At 45.0% G+C, this 22317-nt stretch overlaps 1 protein-coding gene across 2 annotated transcripts in view; it reads right to left on the reverse strand.

Moving 5' to 3' along the window:
• Window positions 1–22317, reverse strand: part of TSHZ2 (teashirt zinc finger homeobox 2) — a 405751-nt gene that overhangs the window by 18751 nt on the left and 364683 nt on the right. Inside the window, exon 3 of one of the 2 annotated variants that reach the window (XM_042980128.1) lies at window positions 19472–19595. The exons of the other annotated variant lie outside the window; for it this stretch is intronic. The gene's annotated coding sequence lies outside the window, so the exon portion shown is untranslated. Of the gene's footprint in view, window positions 1–19471; window positions 19596–22317 lie in introns of those variants that run through there. 2 annotated transcript variants of the gene reach the window in all.

Raw genomic sequence — 22317 nt, forward strand, 5'->3', positions numbered from 1 at the left:
CAAACTGTGAGATCATGACCTGAGCTGAAGTCAGATGCTTAACCGACTGAGCCACCCAGGCGCCCCTCCTTTTTTAAAAATGTTTATTTATTTTGAGAGAGAGAGAAAGCGCTGGGGGAGGGGCAGGGAGAGGGAGAGAGAGAGAATCCCAAGCAGGCTCTGCCCTCAGCACGGAGCCCGATGAGGGGCTTGATTTCATGACCACGAGATCATGACCTGAGCTGAAATCAAGAGTCAGACGCTCAACCGACTGAACCCCACCAGGTGCCCTGGAACATTTCCTTTTTTAAACCCCCCCTGACTCCCAACATCTCATAGCCTGACCAATAAAGTCATAATTCATTTCCACCTTCCTTCCTGTTCTCTCAACCCAGGACAAAGATTAGCCAGTGGCTCATCCACTTGGCTGAGCTCATGAGTTAATGACTCAAGTTAAGATGGTTTGAAGAAATTAGTTACAAGTACTGTTTCACAGCCCAATCTCAGATTATTGAAAAACAGTTGGAAGGGAAGTTTGAGTTGGCCTCAGCTTTTATTTTTAACTTTTTGAGTTAGCTGATGTCAAATCCAGCCTCATTGTCAAGACAGGAAATGCTGGGGTCCTCTGGAAAATGTCTTAATAATTTCTGCATTATTTATTCAAGATATTTGGCCAGCTCAACTGGGAATGATTTTTCCATTTGGAGATGTGTCACAGCGTGCCCCAGACAGGAAATGAGCTTAAGGAGCTTGACTTGAGAGACCCATCCAGGCTCTTTGAATGCACCCAACCCTTTCCTGTGCAGAATCTTTTCTCCTCCTGGTGATGCCATCTGGACCCGCTTTTCCTTCGCTCACTCATCACTGCTGATTCCATAGGCTGGGATTCTATCCATTTCTCAAGGTCCATCTCACAGCCACATTTTCTTCATTCTAGAAACTGCTTCTTCCATCCAGTATGCTTATATTTTGCATTACACTTTTTGATGTGCCTTCACAGGTATTATTTAATTAATCTGGTTGAATGTGATGTGTTCAGGTTCTTTATATCATTTCACTTTCTGCCTCATGTGGCTGAGCTCTCTCTCCTTGTGGTGGTATTTAAAGCTTCTCTACCCGCCTTGTATGCTAGAGAGAACTTTACTTGCATGGTTCTTAGGCCTTGCTGTTTCTATTAGGACACGAGGGAGAGGAGTGTCCAAAGAAGCCAATGCTATCTTAATTCATTTACAGTTACAGAGCAGGTAAGTCACATGTGGAAAGGTGACAAGAGGGCAGCGTGAAGTGGCAAACAGCAGGGGACGCAGGAGGCTGGCTTGGAAGGGACTTTGGAGCATTTTTGGAGAGAGTTGTTAGGGGCAGCTGGTATTTCATGAGGAACGGAGCTTTGGGGGAAATGGGTGGGTAAAAAGAATTGAAAAGCAATTGTTAATGAACAGGTGCCCCACCCTTCGACATTTCGGAAGAGGCTGCAGCAGAGATTTATATTTTTCTACAAACGTCTTTTATGATGGATGGGCACTTCTCCTGAGTATAACACGCGTGTCAAAACGGGACTGACCTTAATGAGCTGAGGTCTGTACCAAAATTTACGTTTGTATCTCTCTGTCCCTTCAACATACACACAAACAAGGAAGCTTCCTGAATGCAGGGGTTGGGGTTCATTTTACCCAGGAGATTTTGCTCCCAGTTGGTTTCTTCAGAAAACAAAACAAAACAAAACAAAACAAAGCAAAACAAAACAAAACAAAACTCTGCTTATTTGTTCACCTTTTGGAGACAAATGCTTCCTGATGAGTCCCAGCTCCTGACTGCTTTGTGGATGCTCACTGTCTGATTGGCATTTTTGGGTGAGTCATTTGTGATAGACCCAGAGTATACAACGGACAGGGCATATTGGGCTCAGAAGCTGTGTGTTTGCACTTTAGCCTTACCTCGAAAAGCTATGCACCCTGGGCGAGTTATTTGACCTCTGTGCCTCAGTTTCCTATCAGAAATTTTTGTTTCCCCTAGATCATTAAAAGCAAGCAAGCAAGCGATATGGTTCACTCTGCCTCAACTGATGGAATCATAGAATATAAGCGTCAGAAGAGATCTGAGGAGATGAGCTGGTCCAGAGGGGGCAAATACGTTTTGTTTGCTGTAGGCACACATCCATTTAGAGCAGTTGTCTTCAGTTGGGGTCACTGTCCCCTCCCACCAGAGGACATTTGGCGATGCCTGGAGACATTTTGGCTGTCACAACAGGGAGGGGGCGTGGTGTGGTTACTGACATCAAGTAGGTAATGGCCACGGGTGCTGTTAAACATCCTATCGTACACAGAACAGCCTTCCACAACAAAGATTTATCCACCCAAAATGCCAACAGAGACCATTTGTTCTGAAGGACGCAAAGTCTGTGTCTTCCTTGAAACTCAGTGGGAAAGAATGCCAGGATTGATTAGTGATGTCTGCCTTGGATACAAGAGGTGGAGTTAGTGAGCATGCGTGCCAAGATTGACTAGTGATGTCTGCCTCGGATACAAGAGGTGGAGTTAGGGAGCATGTGTGTTTGTCATTACCATACAAAGCCAAACACCTATTTTATAGAGGAGGAGATGAAAGCCCAGGTAGCTTTTCAAGGCACGTGACAACAAGTGGGAGGGCTCAGGCTACAATCGATTGCTGTTTTTTTTTTTTTTTTCCTTAAAAAGATTTTATTGTTAAGCAATCTCTATACCCAAACTGGGTCTTGAACTTACATCCCTGAGATCAAGACTTGCATGCTCTGTGGACTGAGCCAGCCAGGCACCCCAAGTTGATTGCTTTTTGACTGAAACTACACTCTCTAAGAGCAGAAACTGGATCAGTCTTGCTCCCTAGCACATCTTCAGCAGCTAGAACAGGGTCTGCCCAGGGTAGATATTCAACAAATATTTCTTAAATTAATGCATTGAGTTTCTGGCAAGCATACTTGTAACTTTACCAACTCCAAGCCTGTTTTCTTAATTTATATAAAATCTATGTTCAGTTTTTTAAAATTTTTAATGTTTATTTATATTTGAGAGAGAGAGAGAGAGAGAGAGAGAGAGAGGAAGAAACAGACTGAGTGCAAGTGGGGACGGACAGAGAGAGCAGGAGTCACAAAATCTGAAGCAGGCTCCAGGCTCTGAGCTGTCAGCACAGAGCCCAACACGAGGCTCGAACTCACAGACTGTGAGATCATGACCTGAGCCGAAGTCGGGCACTTAATGGAATGAGTCACCCAAGCGCCCCAAACCTATGTGCAGTTTTGAGAGTACATGTGAAAATAATAAAACGAATGCAGATGTGAAAACGCTTGAACAACAATCATTTTCTTTGGGAGGGTTGTTTATGCCACGCTTCTTCCTATTCCCCAAATCAACTGGGAATATCTGTTTACAGAATTCAAGGTTCTGTTCTGAGACCCTTATCCAGAGAATACCTTCTACACACATCTATTTAAAGGACACCTTCCTTGTCCCCGTAAAACACAGGACAACTTATGGAGCAGGACCAGCTCCAGGGAAGAGTCCAGGATGTTCAGTGACTTGATTTTGTTTTTTCCTTCCTGTCTTCCTGAATGACCTGGGGGAACACAGTCCCTCAGCATCTCAGTTTTACCGCTTGCAGACGAGACCAAATGATCACTTGCTACCTTTCCCTACTTCACTTGGATGGATGAGAGGCAAATTATGGAAGCAGTTGGAATCTTTTAAAAGATTTCATGTATTTTTAAAGGATTTTGAATTTAAAATACTTATAGACTCACAGTAAGTTGCAAAAATCGAGTTTCAGGTACCCTTCCCCACGGAGTCCCCCATGGTGACATCAATCTAATATCAAAGCCAGGATGTTGGCATGGGTATAATACTGTTACCTAGGCTATAGACCTCATTTGGATAATTTTTATGTGTATGTGTGTGTGTGGGCAGCTCTGTGCAGTTGTATCCATTGTATAGATTTATGTAACTATCGCTACCATCAAGGTACAAAACTGCTTAGAACAAAGAGTGATGATATTATCAGCTACCATTGTTGGGGTACTTACTATGTTAAGTAAAATGCTCTGCTAGGCATTTTATTGCATTCGTTAATCTTGACAACAGTCAGGCAAGTCAGATGCTATACGTGTTTTACAAAGAAGTAAACTGAGGCTCAGCGTTCGTAAGTAACCTTGCAAAGGTGCCCTGCCCAGCCAGGGAAATAGCAAAGCTGAATCACTTGGAGGCCAACACTTGCCCTTTTAAAATAACTCCACGCTGGGAATCATTTTAAGCAAAATCATCCCATAATCTCAGCCTCCAAAGAAACACCTACTAAATAATTGAGTATATTTCCTTTGAGTCATTCTACAAATATGCAGATGTAAGCTTAATAGGGATCGAACTGTATGCACAGCGTCTGTCTCACTTTTTCTTGACTTACCATCACATCTTCTACATCACTAAAACACTTAAGAATGATCACCTTGAAGTCTGCTCAATATTCCACTGTTCCATGACAGAGTAAGATTCTCTGATGCCCTGCTTTTGGCCAATAAAATTGCCAAATTTTCATTATTGTAAGTATTACCGTAATGAACATCTTTGTACAAAAACCTGGTATGTGAAAATCTGAAGACATTCGTAGCATTAGGTTCTGAGATGTGAAATTATTGAGTCAAAACATAAGAATAGTTTTATGATTCTTAATCGTATTGCTTCAATATTCAGAAGACAATGTCTTTAAGATATGGTACCAGTTAGTCTCAGTCAAGGGCTGGTGAATTGTAGCCTTCAGGGTAAATCTGGCTGTGCCGCCTTATTTGTAAATAAAGTTTTATTGGAACACAGCTAAGTCATTGGAAACAAATACGCTCTTTTGTTTACATGTTGTCAACAGCTGCTTTCGCCCTAGGTCACAGCTGAGTAATTGCAAAAGAAACCGTATGGCTGGCAAACAACGTATTTACAATTTATGTCCTTTAGAGAAAAAGTTGGGGGGCCTTGCTCTAGATGAGAGCTGTGGATGAAAGATAATAATGGCAAATATTTGGTCAGAACAATAATACCAAGCATAGCCTCACGGTGTGGGCACACGTCGGAGAAAAGGGTGTTATAATATATACTGGAGACAGTATATATAATATATATAATATATACTGGGTACAGGCTCTCAGATGTCTTGCTCTCTTGTGCCTGGGGAGAGGTACACAGCTGGTGCTTAATAAGTGCCCTTTGTTTGCTGTGGTAACAGTTGTGGCTGCGAAGCATGGGGTTGACGACCGTGGTGATATCCCTTCCTCCTTTCTCCTGGCTTCGCGTGGCTCTTGGAATTGTCCTAGGTGGGTAACTTCCTTTTCACACCGCTGGTGTATTTAGAAAAGCAGCTCAGTTATTTAAATTCTCCAAGATCAAGGATGTGAAATGAAGGCTGCCCCTGGCCCCACCAGACATCCAAATAAATCTCACGGCTTCCAAATGTGACTGTGTCACCCTGGGATTAATACCAAGTAATCCAGTGCCAACATCGAGACAGTGAAAATAAGCATTTACTCTCCCGGAAAATCATTTTATACTGATTACAAGTTGTAACCTGTCACTAGGATGTGAATTGAAAATGTGCACATTTGCAAGGTTAATATTTCTCTCTAAAGTCACTCTCTCCCCTGCCTCCCACCCCGCACCCCGACCCCGGCTCACGGGAATTCCAAATAAATATTTGTCCCGAGACACCCTTATTCCGAGGTACAAAGTTTAAACCAGCTTTTCATTTCCCTCCAAGGCAGCAGGACAACATATAAGCAAGTAGCAATGGTCTAGGGCAGGCTTCTTCAGCCTCAGCTCTAGGACACTTCAGGCCAGATAATTCTTAGTCGTGGGGCCCCGTCCTGTGCCCTGTTGCGTATCAGTAGCATTCCTGATCTCTGCCCACTGATACTGGTGGCACCTCTCAATATCTCGGGACATTGCCAAATATCCCCTGGGGGTCAGCTCACCCCCATTTGAAAAGCACAGATCCAGAAACAAGGGGGCAGGCATCCTGATAATGCCAGAGCATGGCCATCTGCCTACATTTCTAGCTTCGTCTCTGTCGCGACTTTGCCTCCAGCCTTTGAACCCAGAGCCTGTATGCTCTGTCACCTCCTGGCATTGGCTTATCCTGGCCACTGTGTCTGGAATTTTCTCTCCTAATTTCTGTTGTGGAAAGTCACCTCTTCAAAGAAGTCTTCCATGACTACCCCTCCTCCAAGGCCTAACATGGAGTTAGACGGCGTTTCCTCTGGGATTTCATGGCCCTTTGCCCAGGCAGCAGAGACACTCTCGTATAGGATTTGGGCTCTAAGTCAGTGGCTAAAGCAAAAACTGAGCAAAACAAAATCACCCTTGGAAAGTCCCTTAAATCCCCCTTAGAGAGAGTATGAATGGCTTTGTAGAGTCAACTCTGTTCAGTCATTTTTGTGCCTGCTCATGGTTAAGAAGTTTGGAGTTACCCTAAAGGAACGAAAGCCTTCAAACAATTACGCCTTTTAGAAAGCGTCTGCTAACAAATGGGGGAAAAGGCCAAGCACCTTCCTCCGTTTTTGCTTGGCTGCAGGGTTTATTTCACTTGGTTTGAATATCAAACCTCTATCATCTCAGTATTGGTGAGCGGTTTGCCATTGGAAGAATTAAACTAGGTAACGTATGTGAAAGCCCTTCAGTAGCCGGCACGTAGCAGGTGCACAGAGACGCTTCCTGAATTCAAATTGAAATCCACAGCGTTCTTTGAAAGTGACAGAGAAGAGAGCTGGGCCACACATTTCCTGGAGTTCTCCACTGGCGTTTCCTCTTGTGACCACAACCATCCGCTCTGGACCGCTCGCCTCACGCCCCCACTAAGTGCTGCGCCCTCACAGCGCATTTGTCTATCATTTGTTTGTGTATCCTGGTGTGTGTTTCCCATTAGACAGTGAGTTACTTGAGGACAGGGGCCCTGACGCATGTATTTTTGTATCCCGAAAGCCTGCCACGGAGGAGACGCTTGGTAATTTCCATGTCAAATGAAGGCATAAAAGCATGTGAGTTTGAATTAACAACATCTCCAGCATATCTTACTTCCAATTTAAAAACCCTTCCCCTATTGAATAGAAACATTACAAATGCCGTATCTTATGGGATCCGTGTATTCTATTACAAGCGTGTAACGTATTTTTTTGACACGTAGGAGGTGCTCAACAAATATTTGGTGTGCCGTTATCGAGTCCTTAACGTGTTTTAAAAATACAGCAGAACTGTTCAAGGGGTTGGTATGAAGGGAGTTTTTTTCTCAGCGGGTTTGGCAGAGATGGGTAAATCCGACCATATTCTTCGTGTTCTTTTAACATATCCTTAGCTTGTCGCCACCGCTCTTGCCAAATCTACCAGCAAGAAGGCTGAGAGCAATGACGGAGTTTCCAATTCAGAAGCGGAGCCCAAGAGTCAGCCTGGCTTCTTCCCAGACGGAGGACTGAAGAGAGTTCTGGAGATGCCTGACTTGATTTAACCCCGCTGCCTTTCGCCTATAGCGCAAAACGACCATGGCATTTTCTACGACCGCTGTTCTGTCCTGTCTACGCAGGTGCCCGAATCTGCCCTTTGACGATGTCCAAGGAAGGAAGCCCAAAGGTAGAAACCCTCCACAGAATCGAGGGCAAAGAAAAACTCATCTTAACATGATCCCAGAACCAGGACCCGGGGGGCCCAGGGAGACCGCAGGCAGGAGACAACGCCCTCCCCGTGTGGTTTCTCGTACGAAGGCACCGCTCTCCAGACAACTCTTCTCTGCATTTTGTGCGGTGGAGACATGGGGAGTTTGTTAACAGAGACTGAGCTCCCGTGGGGCCGGATGTGGCCGCGATTTGCATGGGGACCCTCATGAAAATTCAAACGAAAGTGATGGCTCCCCACTTCTAAAGCTCCTCTACGTACGGGCAAGCGTGTGAAGTCAGAAGCCAAGGAGAAGGAAGTGACAGCCATCTTTCCAGACCTCTGAAATCCGGATGACATCAGAAAGGGTTATTTAATTCCGAGGTACACCGACGGGGGCTATTCACACAGAGGGAGGAAGAAAAGAATTTATATCCCTTTCATATATAAAAGGAAACAGATGTGATTTTCTTTACAAAAGAGCATTTCATTAAAAAAAAAAAAAAGGCGAGGCGAGGCAGAGTTAACATCACCATTATTCTCCATCTCAGGAAAAGCAAATCCTGTTTGTCTGTCATTATAGAAGGTAGCGAAATCCTTTCATCCAGTGATTAGTTGTAAACATTCCGCAGCCTTCTGGGAGCAGGCCTCTGTTTCCCGTCTTACGCTGAAGCCATTTTCTTAGACTAATGTTTTATACACACAGCTCAGATACAATGCAAAGTCCCCGTACCCCAAAGGCAACGGGGCATTCGTTTATACTAAATCAGAAGTGTCACCCGTGGCAACCTGCAGCAGTGAAACATTTATTCAGTCTTGCATTCCTGGCACTTAGAATTATTTCTTTCATGCCTGATAGCCAAATTACAATATGGCAGGTCTCCCTGGAGCCACAGGATCATTAGTGCTAGCTCACAACATACTTTCAACTGATATGGCATTTCATGTACAGCTGCCAATCAAAAAATGGGATATGCAAATGAGGAGGGGAGCCTTGGTGTACAATTCCTGTACCGTGAGCTCCTCACAGATTTCCTTAATGACTAGCAGTCATTCCGTTGAGTGGAAGAAGTGGAAAGAACACAGAGGAGAATTCCCCCAGGAAGCTGGTTGCGAGAACCAGAAGTTTTTACATTTGATTTCCATATTTATTCTCTTTCTTCCCCCCCCGCCCCCCCCACCCCACTTCTGTGTGTTTCTAAACAGCGGGCCTCAAAATACTCGAGCGAGGCTTGTTATATAAATACAGAGCCTTGTCATGGTGGTGGAGATGCTCAGGCCGCACTTGGACATGAGCGGTGGGCTCCGTGGAGATGCCTGCCGGGGTGGGGGGTGGGGCACAGCGGGCGAAACAGTGTCCAAAGATGAAGGCGAGGCTGACCGTAGGGCCCGAGGCCTGGCTGGGAGGGTGGGGGTGTCCTGACTGTGTCTGGTGACAGGTCCGGTGATCTGGCCCCCGCCGTCCGCCCCTGCTTGTCTGGCCCACTCTCCCGGATTCTCGCCTCCAGAACCTTCTTTTCGGAGTGTCGCAAGTTCCAAGCTCCTTCCTACCTTCGGCAGAGGCACTGGGCCCTGCTCCTCCTGGTTCTCACCCCTAGCACCTCCCCCAGCGCCCGAGGAGGAGGTAAATCGAATGGATTGAATGAATGAGTGAAGCCCCCTGCAGATCAGTTATTGCCTGAGTAGAACTCCGCGTGGGGACCCTGGATTAAAAGCTCAAGGTCTACCAGTGACCTGAAAAACATCTCTGTGGCGGCAGACGGATAAGAAAATACTCGGGACAGATTGTGAGGACGCCTTGCCATGCTCCACGAATGGAGAATGGCGTCCCCATCCCCCCCCCCACCCCACCCCTGCGGAGGCCGGACCGCATCCTTCACCATTTTATGGCTGTATTCTGCTTTTCCACACCGAGGAGGACAGGAATGGTCCTTAGCAGTATATCACCATTATACATTCGCCTTTTGCTTTTTGTGGGGGTGAGGAGATCTCCTTAGCCGGTGTGAGTGAGATACTGGCTTCTGAGTTTATTTTTGAGAGGCTGAAATATCATAAGGCAGTACTAGGATGTTCCGAAGTGATAAAAAATCCCTTTTATGAAAGGTTTATCACCTTTCTGCTTTTTGTTTCCATTTTATTCTTTATTCTACATGGGATGCCTTTCCTGTGCAACCAGATCTGGACTGATTCCTTTATTCTTTAGTGTGAGAAAATATAATGTCATTTAACTGCGGTTTTTAGATGTACCCTCTGTTTATGCCTAAGAAGGCTGGTGTGATAATGCTAAGTGATGCAGGTACCACGTGGCCTATCACTGCTTTATCTTTTCCGGTCAAGGAGTATTTTCACTCAGAACCGGGTGGACAGCCATGGCCACCATTTTCTCAAGTTGAACACAGGCCCAGAGAGGTCAAGCTCCTGGCTGAAGTCACACAGCCGGGAAGCGGTAAGCTTGTGACTCCTTGTCAGGACCGTAGTTGGCAAATTTAGCAACCGCTGTACAGATGTCACTGTGGAGGGATTTCGGGAGTGTCATAAAGGTGAGGCCATAAAGCCAGAAGATACGGAATGTATGACACCTTCTCAGCCCCCAAAATAAAATAAAGATGCTGTATCATAATCTTAACTTGATTTAAAGAAATACATCTGTGCGTGGCTGGAAGCGAAGGGCTTTACTTATGCAGAGTTTTGGGGACTACCTTCTTTCTGGGGTCTCCAGCTCCGGTCAAATCTCCCGCCTGTGGAATGAATGTCTTCCTTCCTCCCTCTTGTGTTCCTTCCTCCTATTCGTCTGTAAGTAAGACCAGCTCCCAGCTCCCAGCTGTGCGCTCCCCACATAAATTTCCCTGTATTTCTGGAAGAAATCCCTCCGTCTCACAGCTCCTCAGGGAATCTGGTTGGCTCTCACACCTCCCCTAGGCCAAGGTCACAGGGGCCTTCCCAGGGGCACCATTCTTCCTGGTTCAGGTTTCCAAAAGAGCAGAAGGGTGAAATGCTGATTCTCAGGCAGAATTCCCATGTCACCCTGAAGAGGGTTCTGGGAACGCTCCAAATTGCACAAGTCAGATCTGGCTTCTTCAGGAAGCTAAGCTTTTTGGTCACCTCCTGAAATTACATTAAGGGAACAGCTGATCATTTATCATGCTCAACTTCCAGAATCGAAATAACCAGTAAGCTTACACAAACGGAGTGTTTTAGGAGGAAACGGAAATAGTCATGTTTTTCGTAACGGTCAAAGAGTTGTAAAATGAAAGTCATAGATTTATCCATCCCTTAAGACTTCTAGAGTACACCCCAGGATTAGGTCTGCATCGAAGCTGATTGCAGACTTACAAATAAAAAATGATCTATACTCTTTTGGTATCCAAAGCATTTTCATGGATAATCTCATAAAAGCCCTGTAGGGGAGGGGCTAGTGTCCCATTTTACAGATGAAGAAACTGAGGCTGAGAAGGGAGCCACGAGTTCCCCAAGGTCATAGAACTAGGAGATGGAGAAGTCCTGTCTGAAACCCATGCTATAGGATGTTGTCCTTCTCTTCATGGCAGGTTGTCTCTCTGGTCCCTAGAGTTTCGGGTTTGGCAGTCACATGTGTTGTTACTATTAATCTCGTGTGACTATATGGTCACAGTCTCTGCAGGCTCGAATGATATAAGCCAGACAGGAAATTGCAGGCTCCAGGGAGCCACAGAGTGCCTGAGAAAGGCCACCAGGGCTCGGGAAGAGCATTTTGAATATCATTATCCGGAACCTTCTATTTCTTGTCTCATCTGACCTCCCCTGACAGCTGTTCTGTGCTCCCACAGGCCCCCCGCACTCACGCACACCTTAGCACCCTGTGTTGTCTTGGCTTATGTGGTGGGATAACACTGGGATGATGTGTTGATTTCTTTTTCTTTGTTCTCCAGTTGGGTGGGAGATAGAAAGGAACCCGGGGGCCCGGCATAAGTGGTAGATTTGACAAAACACTTTCTGACCCAGACCTTACCCTCATTCATCCCTCACCCTGACACCAAAGGTGGTAAGGAACATCAGGATTTAGTGAGGGAAAGGAGTCACAGGAAAGCTGGGGCAAATCTCTGAGAGAGAGAGTTCTGGAGTTGGGGTTCGGTCTCGGTAGGGAATGAAAAAGTTCCCCTAGGTAAACTTGAAGGTCAGACTCATCCTCTGTAGCCCCGGGTGTCCCCTCAGAGCCCCATCCTCCACTGTGGTGGGAGCCAACCCTGCCTTGATTTTCATGGTCTCAGAGCAGATTTTGGAAACAGCCAACATTTCCCTTGTCCCTAAGAAGGGCCAACCTTTCCCTTGTTCCTGAGATGGGCACAGGGTTCAGCTGAGAAGAAATTGCTGGTTGACCTATGTCACTCTTATGGTATGAAAGTTTTGTTCCTTTGTGTGAATGGTTGCCCAATGGAAGACAACCGCTAAAGTGAGCAAAGGGGATAAAGAGAGGGAGGGAAGGTCTAGAAAATGGTAGTTCTAAGCTAGGAAATCCAATGGAGATTGGATCAATGGAGAGAACCGTTGTGTGGTACTGGTATCCTTAAGGATTTGCAATCTATCTTTCGGATAATCAAGGGTCTACTATGTACTAATTCTCTCTGAAGAAGAATCAGGAGGCATCAGCATGCACTGTGGACCCACTTCATGCTCGGTATTTTATACAGATTATCTGCACTCTCTGATTTGGTCATCATTCGGAGGTGGGAGCCATTCTTATGTTACAGACGATACAACCAAGGCTTAGTGGGTAAGTGAGTCACACGAAATCACATAGATGCTATTCTTTGGATCCTGGATTAGAACCACTAACTCAAGGTTCCACATAGGGTGGGCTTGATATATAACCTGAACTGGTGAGACCAACGTCATCGTCACTGTAGTATCCCTTTATTAGAAATATTTCCTAGTTCTTTGGGATAGAGAGCATTTCCTAATAAAACGATGATATAATAATAATAATGTTATTATTAAAAACTAGATAGGCACACAAATGACTGCTGCTGTCCCGAACCATCGCATAAACAATCCCTCTGAAATCTAGGAAAAGACTTTGGCTGCTTGTTTGCTTACATGTTGGCAATGAAGGTTATTTTTCAAGAATCTCATGGTCAAACTGATGAATTAGATAATCCACCTGGAAGATCTAAGCTTCGAACGTGAGTTTTGCATTTCCGCTCTGTTCCCTCCGTGATAGTTTTTATGGTCTTCATTGAATTCTATTGCATGAAGGATGCGGATGTTGTAGGTTAGAAACGGTCCCAGCTCTGCTGTACAACGGAGCTTCACACCCCTCCCCCCATCATTTGGAAACAACTTTCATGAGTTTACCGGGTCTGAGCATGATCCCAGTGTTCGATGATTTCCTTAGCAGTCTTTTTGGAAAACATAACACACTTAAAAAAAAGAAACTGCACCTCATTCTACGCAACAATTTATAACATCATGGATGTATCCGGCGGATTTTTGTTTAATTACAATTACTAAACACCTCTCCCCCCCCATATTAGCCAAATTACTCTTTTGCAGACGGTAGTATGGGATTTACATTTTCGGAAACACTGGTATGGGCAAATTTACCATAGTTTTTGATAAACCTTTAATAACACACACACACACACACACACACACACACACACACACATTTTATCAGCCTTCAAGTAGGGCTTCCCTTGAAGTCAGTGACATTGATGTTGAAATGACCCGAATTACTTTCACTGGGTAAACAGATGCAGATTATGCTTTCTATTTTGGGAACTGGTTTCTCAAAGCTAGTTTTGGGCAGGCCCAAACCGTGGGCTACACCGTCCCTTTCCAAGTCCTTTTTCCATGGTTTGCTACATTTGTGACACCTCAGCGATTTTGCTGCCCTGGCTTCTGATCTGACATGAGGGAAGTCTGTGGCGAGATCATAAAGCCTCTGGAAGAAAGAAGATTTTAATCACAGATGTCTCTGATAATTATTAAGCAGCAAGCTCCTTGGAAGGCAGCCATTTTGTTTTTTCTCCCATAGACTCTTGGGGTTGTTTTGACTTTTCCCCCATGGTGTCAGAGGTGTCCCTTAGAAACTTTCCCATTCGATTTAATTGCTATTTAATTCCTACAACATTGCTGCAATTAGACATCCTGATTTATGCCACCATTGGACTTCTCTTGGCAAAGACTTCCCAAGGGACTGTCCACTTCTAATTGACTGATTTTACACAAGCTTATCCCTTCCGCTCTGCAAACTTCTGACTGTGTTTAGGAGCCTCTGAAATACTATATACTTGAGTTCATGTCAGATTATTTTCCACGACTCAAAATTAACCTAATAATTTGAATGACAACTTAATTAATTTACTCGCTCAGTCTGTGTTTACCGAGGGCCTTTTATGTAGTAAGCTCTGTTCCAGGTGAGAGATTAAAAACAGAACAAAACAAAACACACAAAAAACACAAAACAAATAAACTAGAAAGTCACACGGTGGTTGTCTTCACTGAGGGGTTGGTCCAGGGTTGGAACAGCCAGGGTGGGAGCAGAAACACTGAATCGAGTGTTTCCCGAGAAAGAATAATTTGTTTTCTCTCCTCACAATTTCCCTCCATGTTCTTGATCACCCTTAATACTATTTTTCTTTCATGGTTTTATGTACACCAGCTCACTTTTTAAAAATGCAGATACCTTCTTAGCTTATCCTCCGCAGCATCTGGGAAAGCGATAGATTCCGTGTGGCAGTTTTCTTTTTAAAATACATATTAAAATAAATTTTATGATCCACAAACGGAAAATTCAAATAAGAAATATCCATGAATCATACCACCTTAAGTCTTCTCACTTATTACCAGGGAGTGTATATTTCATATTTTGGAAAACACTGATTTAATTTTCAAATGCGCTCTCCGCACCCTCGTTATGAAAGGAGGACTCTCCCGGGTTTAACTTGGTTATGAATGCTCAATCGGTACTTGAACAGGGAAAAGTCTCTTGGGACCTTAAGGTGAAAATTCAGAGTTTTTGTTTTTGTTTTTGTTTTCCAGGCCTCCCACTCAAGGTGTGGGAGATTTGGGGTGAAATGCATCTTGGCTATTATTTCATCTTTATTCTTTGCCTTAGGTCTTATTAGTTTTACCTTTTACACAGAATCACCCAGAGGAAGCTGGAGTTTCTCTAATTTTAGGACATTTTTGTCTTCACGGTCCCCCAAGCACAAATGGAGAATATTTCTAATGGAGGCAGCCATGTAACCCAGAAGTGGGCAATGGCCCATGGGGTATGGCCAGGAGCTTGTTTTTGCAAATAAAGTTTTATTGGAACACGGCCACTCCACTCATTTATGTATTGTCTTTGGCTGTAACGATGCAACTGAAGAGCCTGTCAGGCCTGAAGAGCCCCCAACAGGTATCTATCTAGCCATTTACAGAACAGATTTGCTGGCCTCTGATAATCAATGGGTTCTGGACAAGCAAGGAGGATCCAAGGAATGGCCTTGCTCCCGAGCTATGAGAGAGCTCTGATTTCCTTGAGAACATTTAGAGAGCCACGGGAGGATGTAGGGCTTCCCAACATGCTAAGAGTCCACAAGAAGAAAATAAAATTACTGTATGAGGCACTCAAGGCAAATAACTATCTTTGAAGTGAGCTGAAGGCCCCATTCATGGCTTTGCTCCTTCTCTATCTCATTACACGGGGATGTCTTGCTGATGTGAAGAAAGCAAGGGTCATGCTCTTGAAAGGGCCTATAAATGTTGCCTTCTGAGAAGGCCTTGACTCACACAAGCTTTGATCGACTGGATTACTTCTGAGCTCGACTTACAATGCCCCTTCCTCTGTTCCCATCAGGCCTAGCACATCCTATCAGGAATAGGGTCCACCACGGTTCTGTGAGGCATACTGGCACAGAGCATTTCTGGAAGAATGAGGACGGTCACAAGCTCTCTGTTCTCCCTTCCATTGAAAGGAGACTACTTTTACTCTTTTGAATGTCTCCTAGGCCCGTGACTCACTTTGACCAAGAGGATGCAACAGAAGTGACTTCCAGGCTCAGGCATAAGAAACCTTGCAATTTCTGTGGGTCTCTTAGAATCCCTGCTCTGGGAAAATCAGTGCTGTGCAAGAAGTCTGACCACCCTGACACACCTCCATGTTGCAGGCAAACTAAACTAGTATATGGGGAGGCTGTGCAAAGAGACGGAGAGAGAGAGAGAGAGAGAGAGAGACAGAGACAGAGACAGACACAGAGAGACAGAGAGGTGCCCAGCTACTCCAACCATCCCACTTGAGATGTCAGATGTGAGTGGAGAAATCCCTCTTGGATATTCAACCCAGTAAAGCCTTCGGGTGACCATGGCCCCAGCTGTTATCTGACTGCAGCTGTATGAGACCCTAAACGAGAACCACCAGGTAAGTTAGGTCAACTTCCAGAACTGTGAGAGATAATAACAAGTGAATTTTTTAAGCCACTAAGTTTTGGGGAGATTTGTTATGTCACAGTAGATAACTAGAAGAGCTTACCCTTGTTATCCCAGGTCCTGACGAGTCGGGAAAGATGGCAGAATCTGCTAAGAGCGACTGGTTATTCTAAACCACAGCCCTTGCTCGTCAGTCGAGGCTGATTTAACACCACTGTTCCTACTGCTTACTACTGGGATGACCCATTCATCTTGGTTTGCCAGGACATTGCAGCTTCAGCACTGAAAATCCCATATCCTGGGAAATCCCTCAATCTGTAGCAAACCGGGTCAGTCAGTTCCTTAACTCACTGCACACGAGCATTTCTTTCTCTCTTCTTCAAACACATCAAGTTCCTTCAAGCCCTGGAGCCTTAGTACATGTTGGCACCCCCTCCCCCACATTTGGGGGTAGCCTTCATTTTTGCAGGGTAGCCTTCTCTATCTCCCAAGACTAGACGATATAGGTGATATAGACCCCCCCTTTTTTTTTAACGTTTATTTATTTTTGAGACAGAGAGAGATAGAGCGTGAACGGGGGAGGGTCAGAGAGAGAGGGAGACACAGAATCTGAAACAGGCTCCAGGCTCTGAGCTGTCAGCACAGAGCCCGACGTGGGGCTCGAACTCACAGACCTCGAGATCGTGACCTGAGCTGAAGTCGGACGCTTAACCGACTGAGCCACCCAGGCGCCCCGGAAAGAATGGTTTTTTTAAGCTTATTTATTTTTTGAGAGAGAGAGCAGGGGAGGGGAGGGGCAGAGAGAGAGGGGGACAGAGGATCCAAAGCAGGCTCCAGGCTGACAGCAGAGGGCCCGATGCGGGGCTCTATCCCACAGACCGTGGGATCATGACCCGAGCCGAGATCAAGAGCCTAACACTTAACCGACTGAGCCACCCAGACGCGGGGCTCGAACCCACGAACTGCGAGATCGTGACCTGAGCTGAAGTCGGACGCTTAGCCGACTGAGCCACCCAGGTGCCCTGATATAGACCCTTTTTTAAAGTTTATTATTTTTGACAGAGAGAGAGAGAGAGCAAGCGCATGCACGAGTGGGATAGAAGCAGAGAGGGAGAATCCCAAGTGGGCTCCACGCTGTCAGCCCAGAGCCCGATGTGGGGCTCTATCCCACAGACCGTGGGATCATGACCCGAGCCGAGATCAAGAGCCTAACACTTAACCGACTGAGCCACCCAGGCGGCCCCGGAGACTTTTGTTAATACGGCCTTTTACAACACTTTGAACTTCTTGATAACCCCGAACTTGATTGCCCATTATTTATGTATTTATCGGATGAACATCTTTTCCCCTGCCAGGTGGTGAGAGTCAAACCTGCGGGAATGGTGTTTGATCTTGCTGCTGTTATCATATCAATATGTGGCAGAGGTGGTGCTCAGTAAGTGGAAGAATAAATAGACAAACGAGGGCAAACCGGCAAAGCTAGTCAGTACCCAGAATCGTGGTTTTTGTCTCAGGTTGAAGGCATGACCCCGGTCTCACGGTGGGGGCAGAAAACATGACTTCACACACAAGAGCGTTTCCCCAAAGTTCCAACACAGGCTAATGGCGGTCTACAGTGGCGCAAACCCTATCTGGTGGTCTTGATGCGGTTGGAAGGGAAAAGCGCAGGCCTCCCGAGATGGGGGAACGGGCAGGTTGGCTGCTCCATTGAGGAGCTCCCAGCAATTTCTTGCCTGTGTGCTCCACGTTACTTCCCTTCCTTAGTAGGTTAAAAAGAGACGGAAATGCTGTGGTGACTAATGGGAGGTCATGGAAAGATTTATTGGACAATTATCAATGTTTTTCTTCACTCAACTTTCCTTTAGTAAGTCATTATTTCATTGCGGGAATGCATACCACTCATATCACCCCTCGGATTCTGTCATTTTATCTCCTTGCTTTATGCTGGTTTGTCGCCTTGATTTGTGGGACCATATAGAGTGTGGGTGGGAAGAACTTCTCACCGACCGAATTTGAGTTTTATTCTCTTGTCACTTTCAGGCATGCCGATAAGAGTTGATATAATTGTGTGTTTTTCAAACTACACTCATACGTGGGCCACCTTCATAATTTTTGCCATGTTCTAGAATCGATTTAATTATGATTCTCTTAATACTTTCAAAAACTGACTAGTTTTTTTTTTTTAAGTGCATCTCATCCCTAGGTCATAATCCATATGATTATGGGTTTGATGGGCTGGTGTGTGTGTGTGTGTGTGTGTGTGTGTGTGTGCATGTGCACACGTGTATATATAATTCTCAATGAAGTAAATGCCTGAAAATTATACTTAAAGAAAAGCCCATCAAAGCCATCATCTCATGAATTATGACTTGAGATGAAGCAATGTTAAGAAGTAGGGTTTTTTTTTTTTTTCCAACTTAAAATAATCTTGCTAAGTGTATGTAGTATATATATAACACTTTGGGAAACAGTGATATAATCCAAGTAATCTATTCCTTTCGATAGGAAGCCAACTTGGAATTGCTACTGTAAAGGTAACTGGTGGCCCAGGAAGAATTTCACATGCATGAACCCCACCAGATCCTGGTTCCTGTAGCTTCGTGCTGGTGACTGGTAGCTCCAACTTTATAAAGACCTCACTTAATGGAATCTTAAGAGCTATCCCTGACCCACTGCTTTCTGTAAGATTGCACCATCGGCCAAACCATCAGGAAATCCTGTTGGCTCAAACGTAAACTATGTCCTGAGTTCCACGAATTCCCATGATTTCTCCCCTACTTTCAGTCACCATCAGTTTCTTTGAATTGGCCACCTAACTGGTTTCCCCATTTTCACTGGAGTGAAAACACAAAAAGAAGAAAGCCATTTTTAGTCAGTTATTATGTCCTGGATGCAAATACACTCTCATTAGGGAAATAAGAAGAAATGTAATTGAAATATTTAAAGCACTTGGAACACAAATGATGGGAAAAAAAGACCCAAATGATTGGATGGCCTCATAACAACATCTCAGGTCAAAATCAGATAGCTTCTTTTAAAATTCCACCGAACATATTTTCTTCATAATTTGTCATGTCTCTTGGACATAGCATACAGGGTGATTTTAAATTGATATGATATAAGAATAAATACCAAACCAGTCAAAGAAGTCAGCAAATGTTCAGAATTATAGAAAACCATAGAAATGGGCTCTAATTGCATCATTATCTAATCTCCTTACTTTTGAATACCATTGCTAAGAATGGACTCAGTCATCTCATGTCATTTTCTTTTCTTGTGAACTTTTCCATTTTCTCACAAGAACAAGACATCCATATTTTAGGGTTTGCTGTATTTTGTCGTGCAAAACAGTAAAAAGACTCATCAGAAATGTGACGGAAAAGAAACTCGTAAAGAACTGTAGTTAGGAAAGGCCACGACGGAATATGACTGGAAAAGGCAGGGAGCAGTTTTCTTAAAGTTCTTTATTCACTGGGACAAAGAAACCGAAAACATGGTTTGGCTCTCCTCCCCTGAATGCTCGATATCCCGGTTCTTGTAGGTGGTTTTTGACAGGGGTCCACTGGAGCTTGAAGTCTAGAAGTGAGGAAGTATCAAGTTTAAAAATTTCAGAGGAAATAAAGCCTTTTCTTCCCCCCTGAAATAGTTTACCACTAATGACATTTTCAAGTTGGCACCGGATTTGACATTGATGTGGGTGTTTGGAAGTTGTTACATGCTTCGTAAGGAAGTAGCTGGGTGGAAAGATCAGCAGCGATTCTCAAGGAAAAGTTCATCACAGAGACAGGCAGGTGGGAGGATCTTACTGGTAACAGAATCTGTACAGGGTTGAATACACTTGGCCTTGAATTCATGACCGTGAGATTAGGGTGAGCGCTAAATAGGTCCTGAATCTCACTGTTTCTCATGACTTCACCCCTGCTTTCTATCATCATTGTCTCTCTTTGGGTTGACCACATTGTCATCCTAACTGGTTTCCCCATTTCCAACTGAATTGAGAGCCGAGAAGAAGCAAGCCAGTGGCTGGCGTCCTTATAAGAAGAGGAGAGGACATAGAGACAATAAAAAAAGAAGGAGGCGAAAATTGAGTGATGTAGCTACAAACCAAGGAACACGGAGGATTGTCAGGAGGCACCAGAAAGTTAGGGAGAGGCAACGAAGGATCCTTCCCTAGAACCTTCTAAGGTTGTGTGTCCTTCCTGACACCTTGATTTCAGACTTCTAGCCTCCCCGACCATGAGAGAAAAAAATCTATTTGTTTTATACCAGCCAGCGTGTGGTACTTTGTATGGTAGCCGTAAGAAACTCTCCAACACTGTTCTGAAGAGCGTGTCTGACTCGACCGAGGTCTGAGGGCCAAGACAAGCCATTATGGAAGCCTGTACCAAACCCTCTTCTGTTTGTCATTTGCTTCCTAGTGAGACGGACATCCTAAACCTTACAGAGCAGGTTTTAATCATTCTGTGGTTCCCAGATTTCTAGGGCAGAACGTTCATCCTGAAGAATTCATAGTAGAGGCCAGCCACCTGCCGTGGGTTGAACTGAATCCCTGAAAAGACAGGATCAAGTCCTAACTGGTGGGGACCCGTGAATGTGGGCTGATTTGGAAATAGGGTCTTGGCAGGTGTCGTCAACTTAAGATGAGGTCACCCTGGATTAGGAAGGGCACCGAATCCCACGCCAGGGCTTTGCGAGAGGAGGAGTAGACACAGACACATAGAGAGGAAGGGCAGGCAAAGAGGAGGCAGAGGTGGGAGTGAGGGGGCTGTAAGCCAAGGACTGGCAAGGAATGCCAGAAGCTGGAGGGTCCTCCCCTAGAGCCTTCGGAGGAAGCACGGCCCTGTCAACACCTTGATTTCGAACTTCCGGCCCCCAAAACTGGGAGAGAATGAATTTCTGCTGTGTTATGCCACCCAGTTTACGGTAATTAGTTAAGGCAGCCCTAGAGAACGAATATATCATCCTATAGCCGATCCCAGCCCACTGCTGTGTTTTGGGAGCTCACACAGTGTGGTTGCTGTTTTCATTGAAATAGTGGCTAATACTGACAAACAGGACGATTTCACTGAAAAGCCACGATTTCTGGGTTTTTTTCTTCTTGAAAGATCCGAGGAGGTGACAGTTACCCCGGGATTTCTTTCCTGTGGGGAGACCACGGAGCTGAGCGGAGCTGCCCCTTCATAGGGTGCCACGTGGTCCAGCTCTGGGGTCCTGTCCCTCCTCGAGACCAGGTCCGCTCGCCTCTACCCCACCTGCCTGCTCTCTTTGTCCTCGGGGCCTTCAGGGACTCAGGCTTCTCTCAAACTGCTCTCTTCACTTGAGAGGCTAGAAAAGTGAAACCCAGAAATAGACTTTCCCCGAGTGGCGTCACCCAGTGTGTCTGCGACAGAGAAGGGCTGGGGACCCCACACTTCCTCCTGCACCATGCAGCTTCCGCCTACAGAATGCCACAAGATGTTTCCTAGAGCAGACATCCCAGACTCCTAGATTTCACAGACCGGCTTCAACAAATTTCAAGGAATTGACAAAGAGTTTCCAACACTTTATTTTGCCAAGAAGAAGAATGTTTAAAAAAAAAAAAGAACACTGCCATTACCATCTTTTCATTAAAAAAAGGTGATTCTATCACCAACAAAGCAGGAAACACTCTGAGCTTGCTCAGAGTAAAAATTAAAGTTGTGTTGGCTCAAAGAGGCTTTCATGATGTTCTCTCAAGCCTTGCCTCCTTCCTTCCGCTCTCCCCACGCTCGCCTGCCCTGCACACTGGCCTCCTTGGCTCTCTTTGAACACACAAGGCCATTCCTGCCGCAGGGACTTTGCATCTGCTGTTTTCTTTCTTTCTTTCAGAACACCTTTGCCGCATATCTCCAAGGCTCGCTTCCTTAGTTCACTCAAATCTCTGCTTCAAATGTCACCTACTCAGGCTGGACTTTCCCCCCTCATTCTCAATGCTTCTACACATGCTTTTCTGTGGCACTTGCCCCTACCTTCATAGTCCAAATTTATTGATTATTTCTCCATAGTATAAAAAGAACAAAGAACAAAGATTCTGTTTTCATTGGGGCTTAGAATAGTGCCTGGCAGATAGAAGATGTCTAATAAATGTTATTGAATTGGATCAAATAATAAAGTACCATATACTGTACTGAGTAAATTTCACTTATTGAAAATAACCAATATCATTAAAAATTTTTTTAGTGGTTATTTATTTTTGAAAGAGAGAGACAGAGAGAGAGAGAGAGTGAGGGAGGGCAGAGAAAAGGGAGATACAGAATTGGAAGCAGACTCCAGGATCTGA

Source organism: Panthera tigris, chromosome A3 (assembly GCF_018350195.1).
Source record: "Panthera tigris isolate Pti1 chromosome A3, P.tigris_Pti1_mat1.1, whole genome shotgun sequence".
Lineage (NCBI taxonomy): Eukaryota > Metazoa > Chordata > Mammalia > Carnivora > Felidae > Panthera > Panthera tigris.